The following is an 11,325-nucleotide window of genomic DNA, read 5'->3' as shown; positions in this document are numbered from 1 at the left end:
TTTATATACAAAGTTTATCAAAAGTGTGAAAACTCTTTAATATTTTGAAAAATACGCATTTCGAGAAAAATGTTACATACAAAAGTTGTAGGATTTTATGTGACGCATTACATAGCAATATTATTATGACTTTGAATAGCGTTATCAAAATTATATAAAGGTCACCTTCATTTTTTTAAAATTACTTAAACTTACGCGGCATTAATAAGCGGTTCCTTCTTTTCACAACTAGAAGTTATGGCTTAGTTTACACCGACTGTTTAGTACGCGTACCAAATATTAAATCTGTTTCTTTGATTGGTGTAGATTTTACTCTAAATAATTTAAACCAATCGGAGAAGCAGATTTAGTACTTGATACGCGTACTAAACGATCGATGTAAACTAACAGGAGAGTGCACCAGTTGGGAAACGCAGATAACAAAACTTTAATAGTGTATAGGGGAGGACCTCCTGAGTACATACGTAAAATATTAGGTGTAGATGGCCAGCCATTCAATAATAATAAAGAAAATAAGATTGTAATGTCCGTTATAAACCAGTGCGATAAGACAAGAACTTCGAAGTGGTGCATAGCGGCGTGGTAAGGCATCTGCTTACCGAACTGCTGACCCGAGTTCGAATCCCGACGCTGGTCGTATCTTTTTTTAATTTATTTATAATAATAAAATAAAAAATAATATATTAATATTATATTATTATTAATATTTTATTAATGTTACTTAACATTTAAAAATTTTTTTATTTTATTTAAATTATGTTTCTGGAGAATTATATTTTATTTAATAATACAAATACTAGGATGAAAACAAGAAAAACAAAGACATTTTTGGCAAATTAAATATTGTATAAAAGACATTTGATCGCATCGACATTTTTATTTGGATAAGATATCTAAAGAAACGCATACTTGATTTAAATTTAGAAAAACTTGAAATATATGTAATTCTCCAGAAAAAATTTAAAAAAAAATAAAAAATATAAAAAGAAAAAAAATTATAAAAAAATTAAAAATGTTAAGTAACATTAATAGAATATTATTAATAATATAGTATTAACATATTATTTTCTATTTTATTATTATAAATAAATAAAAAAAAGATATGACCAGCGTCGGAATTCGAACTTAAATCAAAAGTTTGGTAAGCAGATGCCTTAAGCCCGTAGGAATTTGACGAATCAGGAAGAAGCAAACAGATATTACTTCTTTCTGATTGGGAATTTGACCAATCAGAAAGAAGCAATATTTGTTTGCTTCTCTTCGATTGGTTAAATTCTCAATCTTCAATCTTTAATCTCCATTTTCAATGCGTCGTCTGTAAAGCCCATATCAGACTACGCATTGAAAATTGAGATTAAAGATTGAAGATTGAGAATTTAACCAATCGAAGAGAAGCAAACAAATATTGCTTCTTTCTAATTGGTCAAATTCCCAATCTTCAATCTTTAATCTCAATCTTTAATGCGTAGTCTGATACAGGCTTAAGCCCGTTACAGACGACGCATTGAAGATTGAAATTGGAGATTGAAGATTGAGAATTTGACCAATCAGAAGGAAGTAATATCTGTTTGCTTCTTCCTGATTCGTCAAATTCCTAATCTTCAATCTTTAATCTCAATCTTCAATGCGTCGTCTGATACGGGCTTAAAGGCACACAAAATATAACATAACTGCATATGCGTAACATAAGACCGTCTCGACCAATGATTATCTAGCATAAAGGCGCCATAGATCACTCACTTAAATGCTCATTGGTCGAGACGGTCTTATGCTATGCATATGCAATTATGTCATTTTGTGTGCCTTTAAGGCCTATCCCGACAAACAGGAAACAGGGTGATGTCACATGAGCTGCGGAACTGCGTAAATGCGGATCGATGGAACAGTAGAGGAAAAGAGATATATCTACTATATCTCTTTTCTTCTAAAGGCCACCGATCCGCATTTTCGCAGTTCCGCAGCTCATGGAACTGCACCCTGATGGTAATTTTTCATGGACGTACGGCGGAGAATTTCGGCGGTCCGAAAGATATCACGTGACTAGTCGCGTGATGTCTTTTGACCTTGAAATAGGTGAGCGTCAAATGTCAATAATTGAAGCTGCATTCCACTTCACATATGTGTACGCATTTTATATAGTTATATTGCATATACTGTGAGTGTATTAGTGAAGTGGAATGGGGGCCTCAATTATTGATATTCGATGCTCATCTGTTTCAAGATCAGGAGGCATCATGCAATTAGTTACATAATATCTTCCGAAATGCTGAAATTATGCATCGTGTGACAGCATGAAAAATTACTGTTACGATTGAAACAAATTATGCTTTTTATTCCAACAGAAAAACTGCATCATTAAACAAAAATATATCACATATATAAACATTGATAAAAACATTACAATGCAAAAGTGCTATTATCTAATGATCAGTATATTGGATCACTCCTTGTTTTCCTAAAATAAAACAGTATGATTATGCCATTCCTTAAATGGAAAGCACTTTTACATATATTTAATGCATAACATTTGTAATTAAAATAATAGTCATATTAATGAACATAAATATGAGTGAATGGCTAATATTTTCCACTTTTTTTTAAGTTTAGGGATCTGTTCCACTTTAATATTAAATACTTTCAAAACCTTTTACATCATTAATAAGAATTAATGAAACAATGGCACATTTGGATTGTAATATTTTTGCCAGTGTTCATGTATATGATATAAATTTTGATTTTATAATATAATTATTTCTGTTGGAATAAAAGGTATCATATTATTCCAATTCTGACGGTAATTTTTCGCATTGACGTACGGTAATTTTCATGGTGGCGAAGTATTTCAGCATTTCGGAACATGTCACCTGACTAGTTTTGCAATATTATGTGATCTGGAAACAGATGAATGTCAATAATTAAGGCTATATTTCATTTCACTAATATAATTATGTAGTTATACTATATAAAATGCGCACGCATATGTGAAGTAAAATGCAGCCTCAATTATTGACATTTGACGCTCACCTATTTCAAGGTCAAAAACATCACGTGACTAGTCGTGATATCTTCCGAAACGTCGAAATTCTTCGCCGTACATCTACAACAAATTATCGTCAGAGTTAAAATAATATCCTGTTGTTTATTACAAAAGATAAAATGATATCATTACAAAGATAAAATGATATTATCATGTTCATATATATATGCATATAACTTTTTGTTTAATGATGCAGTTTTTCTGTTGGAATAAAAAGTAACATATTATTTGAACTTTGACGGTAATTTTTTATGAATGAGATAAAATCACAAGAAATTAATAAACGAGAAAAAAGATTCAATAAGTATTTTGCATCAATTTATTAAAATTCGTATTTTTGTTGTATGTACAATAAGTAAAGAATATTAGATACATTGAGAAGGAAAACTAGTTTACATGACTAAATTATAACTTTGGTACGTCTCGTTTGGTGTCATCGTTAGATGTTGGAAAGGAACACATTAACAATATTTATTAAAATTATAATAAACATTAAAGATAGAATGTTTATATTTTGTTTTCAATTTCTAATGTCAACTATTATTTGAGCAATTATCACATTAATGGATATTAAATTAATGGAATTGAAAATAAATGGAAAAACAGTCGATAATGATCATAAAATATACACTACATATAATATCCCTGATCATTTTTTTATCCATTCGCAATTCATAAGATTAAGCAATTTTTCTCATGTAAGCAATTATCAATTATCAATTATCATGTAAGTGACATGTGCACACATATGTCAATAATTGAACAATAATGATAATATGAAACAAAACAAAGAGCTGATAAAACAAAGTCATGTTACGTGATGAAATTAATAAAAGATAATTGATGCAGCATATGGAATCTTATTATAACTAGAACTTTTTAAAATTTTTTAATAAGTTTACAAATCGAGTTTTACCATTGTAACTTTATCTTTTGCTTAATCTCGAGTACAACATATTGTAACATTTTTAAATTATATGTTACCTTTTGTCGAAAAAATATAATTATTATGTTTATGTGATTTAACGAAACCTATAATAGAAGAGTATTTTATAGACATCGGATTAGAGTTATCAACTTTTCAATCTATGATTTTTAGAAAAATTAAGAATATTTTAACAAAAAAAGCTTCTATTTTTTCACATTTTCAACATTAATATATTTTAAATTATTATATTTATATAAAATCTAGAATTAATGTTTTAAAAATTCTATTTCTACATCTATTTAGCTTATCTATATAGCTTATTGCGGGAAAATTAATTCAAATTAGCTGCATAATTTTCTTGTTGCTTCATAAGTGAATCTTACAGTACTTTTTGCATGCCTAATATAAAAGAATATGTAAAAGAATATATGCACATAGATTGTACGAAAAAGATAACCTATTTCTCTCTTCAATGTTTTCATCACAAATGCGAAATAACAGTTTAAGACAGATTTAAAGTGTTAGATGTAAAATAACGTACAAAGTTTTGGCGTATGCTTTAGAATTAAATGTAACAATAAATTCTAAGGCATATGCCAAAGCTCGTGCGTTATTTTGTGCATTACTTTGTACTTCTACTCTTAATCTCAATGGTGTTAATGTTTCGGATTTGACTATATTTATAGGCAGAAAAAAACATATTTATCATCTGATGAAGAATCCGATGAAGAATCTAAAATTGATAGTCCATGTTCATTGAAACGTAAAATATTCTAATTCACTACTATTTTTAAGCCATTATTAATGTTATCTAAGATAAAAATAGATTCTACCTAACTAGAACGGCTGATTAGTAACTATCCTGATATTCAAGCTTTCAAGAAAATGTTTTATACTTTTTATCTTAGCTAACGCACAATATTGCTATATCTTAAGTTTTAAATGTGTATACACAAACATTTGCGAGGAATAAATGTATGTATAAAAGGAATAAATACAAAAAAATGTTACAGACTACGAGATATGTGCAAAACGTAAAGATTAAAAAAAAAACTATACGGCATCATTCACGAACTCGAAAGCGCCTTAAAAAAGATTTTAGCAAATATTGGTGAGAGCAGCACAATTTGATGAATTGATTGTATTACATGGAAATAAACTAAGTATTAAATACACAGCACAGCACCAACACGACATGATACGTTCAAAATTGCGTCTTGGACGATTTCTTATAGCATTAAGAAAAATACAGAAAAATGTCGAAAATTTCAAGTCTCTATCATCCAAGTGTGTACGATGATTGTGTTTCTGCAATACAGTAGAACCTCGATTATCCGAGGTAATGTGGGAGGAGCATACCTCAGATAACCGAAATCTCGGATAATACGGAAAACTTTTCGGATAATTTCGCCACTATCCAATCTTTTTATTGCTTCTAATTTCTGCATCACACTCACTACAATCTTTTTCCGTTTCTGAGCCATCACAATTCTAGGATTGGAACTGCTGTATTTAGTTTGCAACACCGTAACAAGCTTGTACAAGTTTACGCATGTTGAAACAAAATAGCAACAACGAACTACATATATACTACGCGCGCCTACATGGCTTTGTTCCGTATTATCCGAGTTTTTCCATATTATCCGCGCAACCGCCTCGGTTAATACGGAGTGCTCGGATGAATTCAGTGCCTCGGATTACGCGGAACGTCGGTTAATCGAAGGTCGGATAAACGAGGTTCTACTGTAAATGTAGTTGCACAATACGACAAAGAGAAACGGATGTATAAAACTCCAGCAGTAGCATCTAGTTTATCTACATTATTGAAGCATGTAGGAAACCTACTTATTACAGTGTACATAAAAACAGGTAAATCAGAGAAAAAAAATCAGTCAAAGATTTTGCCGCATTTTTTGGGAAAACAAAAAAAATTTTGCGCATACCTCACAGTCTGTAGCATTTTTTGTGTTTATTCCTTGGATACATATATTTTTTACAATTGTCATTAACATATTTTTTATAATTGTCGGAACAAGCGTTAACAAAACTGTTACTGAAATACAATAAGCTCAAAAAAGACAAAAAAGAATAATTCTGCCATTAACGCAAGATGTTAAAAAATTATACACTCATTTGGTAAACTTGAGAAAAGAGTTTTACATGGCACTAGAAAAGTCGTTTTCTTACAAAAATTGGATTTCTTTAGCAGAGGCATTAATTTCAATCCTGTGTTCAATAGATGACGGGCTGGTGAAATAGAGCGCATACTTATCAAAGATTTTAAAACTCATGAAAAAATAAATAAAAATATGTATGGCGATATATATGCATCTTTATCAAAGAAAAATCGAAAAATAACAAACAATTATTGTCGATTTTGTATAAGAGGAAAATTAGGACGTACGGTGCCTGTATTATTGACGAATGAATTGCTTAAATGCATCAATATAATTTTGCAGTTTCGTGAAAAAGCTAAAGTGCCACGAGAAAACCCATATGTTTTTGGACTACCCGGTAATAACAAAGATAGATACAGATATCTTCGAGCTTGTATTTTAATGCGAAAATTCGCTTCGGAATGCAATGCAAGTAAATCATCAATTTTACGTGATACAATTTTACGGAAACATGTAGCAACTTACTGTATAAAATTTAATTTCAATGATATCGATGTTTCGGATTTGGCAACATTCATGGGACATGCAGAAAAAATTCATCGACAACATTATAGACAATCCCTAGCAAGCAGGGATATTCTTAAAATCTCACAATATTTACAGGCGGTCCAAGGAAACAAATATTTTATCAAAAAATTCAAATAAATTTTTATCAGACAATTTTTATGACAATAGAAATGATACAACAAATTTGTTAGATAAAGAAAATTTATCTTCGGGTAACTTATATTAGACTTAATTTTCTTACAGAAAATATACTAGGCAAAAAAATGAAGGTATTACATAATATTTTTGAAATATGACAATATTTCCATTTCTAATTTAAGGACATTTTTAATTTAAGTAATTTAAATTGAACTTACTACAAATATATGTGAAATCTGTCAAATATCTTAGTAATTATGAAATTGCCTGGTTTGAACTCGACAAACGAGCAACAGCTCTGTGCTAAAACTTCTTGCTTCCTTAATTATTTGCTGAGAGATTTCAGATATATTAGATTTGTGACAAGTTCAATTTTTTATCTTATTTATGTTTTTTCGAAATTTATTAATTGTTAATACTGATAAAATATTTGTTTCAGACACATCTCTTCTAATACATCCAATGACCTAAATATACAATCATACAATCTAGAGAATAATGTACAAAAACTTAATAAACGGAAGAAAAGATCCAGCAAGTATTTTGCACCGATTTATCAAAGTTCCTATTCTGGTTGCGTGTACAATAAGTAGAATACTAAAGAATATTAGATTGAGGAGGAAAATTATTTTAGTAAAAAATAAACATCTTTTAGGATTTTAAATTAACTTGTTTTTTTAATTTTTTTCTACATGTCCCATGAATGTACCCAAATCTTAAACATCAATAATATTGAGATTAAATTTTATGCATTAAATAGCCACGTGTTTCCATAAATGTATACCATAAAAAATTGATGATTTACTTGCATTGCATTCCATAGCGAATTTTTGCATTAAAATACATACATTAGGTCATTAGATGTAAAATGAGAGAATATCCTAAAACAAATATTTTATCAGTATTAAATAAGTAAATTTCAAATAAACATACGTATGATGAAAAATTGAATATTTAAGTGAATTTTTATCAGACGACGAAGAAAATAAAGAAAATGTCTATAATGACGATAGAAACAATACAACGAATTTGTTAGATAAAAAAAATTTATATTAGACTTAATTTTCCATTTTTAACAGAAAATATGCTAGGTAAAAGAATAAAGGTGTTATGTAATATTTTTGAAATATAACAATATTTTTATTTTTAACTTAAGGTCACAAATCGAACTTGTTACAAATCTAATATATCTAAAATCTCGCAGCAAATAATTTAGTAATAATGAAACGCACGGTTTGATCTCGACAAACGTGCAATGACTCAGTGCTATAACTTTTTGCTTCCTGAATTGTTTACTGAGAGGTTTCAGAAATATTAGATTTGTGACAAGTTCAATTCTTCACCTTATACATGTTAATTCGAAATTTGCTTATTTTTAATACCGATAAAATTTTTGTTTTGGACATATTCTCTCCTAAAATATTCAATGACCTAATGTATTGCGATTTAATGCGAAAATTTGCTACGGAATGCAATGCAAGTAAGTCATCAATTTTGCATGGTAATTTTATAGAAACACATGGAAACTTAATGTATAAAATTTAATCTCAATTATGTCAATGTTTCAGAATGCTGCATGTCTCATGAATGTTGGCTACGTTCATGGGACACGCAAAAAAAATGCATCGACATTATAGACAACTCCTAGCAAGCAAGGATATTCTTAAAATCTCATAATATTTAAAAGCAGTCCAAGGAAACACAGAAGATTTAAATGAATTTTTAATCCGTATGTTTTTGAACTACCTACTATTAACAAAGATAGGTACAGATATCTTGGAGCCTGTATTGTAATGCAAAGATTCGCAAAAGAATGCAAGTAAATCTTCAATTTTATAAGGTATATGATTTTACGAAAACATATGCCAACTTAAATATATATATATCGCTATACATGTTTCTATTTATAAAAAAAATATCTATACCGATGATAGAAACGATACGACGATGATATTTGTTATTGTCATATTCTTGTACTTGCAAATTGCACTTTCTTCCTATAAGGTATATTCGCTGCCTCTTTAAAGGGTTGATACTGTTGAATATCTTCGACGCTACTTCAATGCTGCTTCAGTTTAATTTCTGCAGAAGGAAACGACACATAAATCTGAAATAAATAAAATAATGAATAATTAATCAGTGATCTAGTTAATATGAGATAATATGACATTAGGCACAACTATTCAATTCATCTATTCAATCATAAGTAATGAAAATAAATTTAAATAAAAGAAACAGAAGATACTTTTGACTTTATACAAAAATAAGATATCAGATTTGAAAAATGATATATTGTAATCAAAGATTCAGAGTAGATTTTATGTCATTTAAAGAATTTTGATTGAGATTACAATACTTGGCAAACGATATTCAAAGATATATGAAGAAATTGTACAAAGCTATCATAATAAAACTAAGGAAAAATTGAAATCTGATAAAAATCAGTTTAAAATTGTAGCATTGAAGACAACCAACAATATTAATACTTTAATCATGGATCTTTTTCTATTATACTATGGGCATGAAATCTTTAATTGTATGTTTTAAATATATGTTTTATACAAAGCAGTGACGGAAAAAATATAATTAAGAGTAATTGTATATATAAATCTATGTTTTAATATAATTGATAAATCTTTTATTTGTACTTATCATGTATTTTGATTGCATAAGAAATGAGAATGTCAGAAGTAAAGATAATTACTTCCGAAATTCTCACAAACATATATATCCTTATGTTTTATTCTTAAGTATTTATCATAAGCAGTTATGCATTACATTAAAAAAAGAGAAATGCTTTTAATCACAACGTATTCTGTAAAGATATATAAATAAGAATAAAAAATATGTAAAAAAGTTTATAGTCATTAAAGTAACAGTAATTATCTGTTTTTTCACTAAAGATCAAAGGAATGATATTAAGAGTAAAAAAACTAAATGTATAAAAATTGAGCACTCAAAAGAAAGATATTACTTCAAATTGCTGTTTTCAGTTTAAATACGATACTCGCATTAAGACAAATTATTTGTAAAATTATTTAAAAAACAATGAAATTTATAGAAAAGATTATATGTAAAATATAATACACACATTTTATCAGTAAACTACAACATGTAAAATTGCAGATACTTGCGTCATTACAGTTTTACTAAACAATATGATCTACGATACTTTAAGTAGATAGACATAAATGCATAATTTTCTTTACCCTGCATACTATGAAAGTCCATTTTTTTGAGACATGAATTTTATAAAACGTGCATAGAAGTAATGCATGGAATTTGTTTTTGCTGATGCATAGTACCATCATCAAGCGTGTTTGACTCAATGTCTAAAGCGACACGTTGGCACATGAATATCAACAGAGTTAGTAAGTCATGCCGAGTACTGTTCTTACATAATTGCACAACACTGGCATGAACCATGATCCATGACTGATGTTTCCAGGAATAATAACCTGTTAATTCCAAAAATTATTTATAAATTATAAACAAAAGCGAACAATGTTGATTTATAATAATTAACAATTTAATTTTTTATAGAACTCTAACATTTATCCACAAATAGCAATACAATACCTAGTATCGTGAAATATGCAATGAAAAAATCTGCTTGTAAGAGATAACAGAAAGTCGTAGCTGGTTGCCCATTTGTTTCAATACGTTCCTTAAGAGCATTATCTGGATCTAGTTTATTGACCTGGCAAACTTGTGTAAAGGACAATTTGCTGTCCAAAGTAGGGTATCTATCGGCAGTAAAGTGATACCAAGGGGAATCTGCTTTGTAAGAAGCTTCGTCGGCATAGATAAAAACAAATTCACCATGACCTCACATGGCTGCTACTAAACAATCATGATCAGAATGATCCATGTCTGCTACTGTAAAGAAAATAATTTATTTGTAACAAAATAAGTAAATATATCTTTCATGGAAAATTTTGTATAAATAAAAAGATAAAGATTATAAAAATATATTGCTTACCATATGTTTATGATCTTCAAGTTTTATAGTTTGATAAAATGGACATTGTCCTCAAGTCGACCACAGTCAGTTGTGGGAGTGGTGTGCCACGATAACGTTTGTCTTGTATTGGCACATAAGGACCTAAGCAGAATGGCTCTTATGTCTAAAGTCTTACAAAACAGCCATTCTGCTTAGGCCCTATATCTGAAATGAGTAAAATTATGAATGATCAATTAATAATCTAGGGTACGATTAAAAGTAACGCTACAAATGCTTTCAAGTATTTCTTTTCCCTTTTTATTTCAATAAAATTTGTTTGTAGCGTTAGGGGCTGAGCACAATGAAAAGCACAGGCAATAGGAACAGGAAATAACATAGAAGAGAAAGAGAAAAAAGCTATTTCTCTCTCTTTCTTTCCTATATTATTCCCTGTGATTTTCATTGTGCTCAGCCCCTTACATTGGCCGTATCCCAGGTTATTGTGAGACATAGATATTAAATAAAACTATTCAATTGAATTATTATTATTAACTTTCTTAAGATCGATTTTTCCACCAACAGTTAACTTTGATCT

The 11,325-nt window shown here is 29.1% G+C and overlaps 1 pseudogene; it reads right to left on the bottom strand.

The window, feature by feature from the left end:
- Nucleotides 1-3,342: 3,342 nt before the first annotated feature.
- Nucleotides 3,343-11,241, bottom strand: LOC105678664 (caspase-1-like; annotated as a pseudogene).
- Between the last annotated feature and the right edge of the window lie 84 nt (nt 11,242-11,325).

Source organism: Linepithema humile, chromosome 4, assembly GCF_040581485.1.
Source record: "Linepithema humile isolate Giens D197 chromosome 4, Lhum_UNIL_v1.0, whole genome shotgun sequence".
NCBI classification, from domain to species: Eukaryota; Metazoa; Arthropoda; class Insecta; order Hymenoptera; family Formicidae; genus Linepithema; species Linepithema humile.
This window is presented reverse-complemented; position numbering and strand designations above follow the sequence as displayed.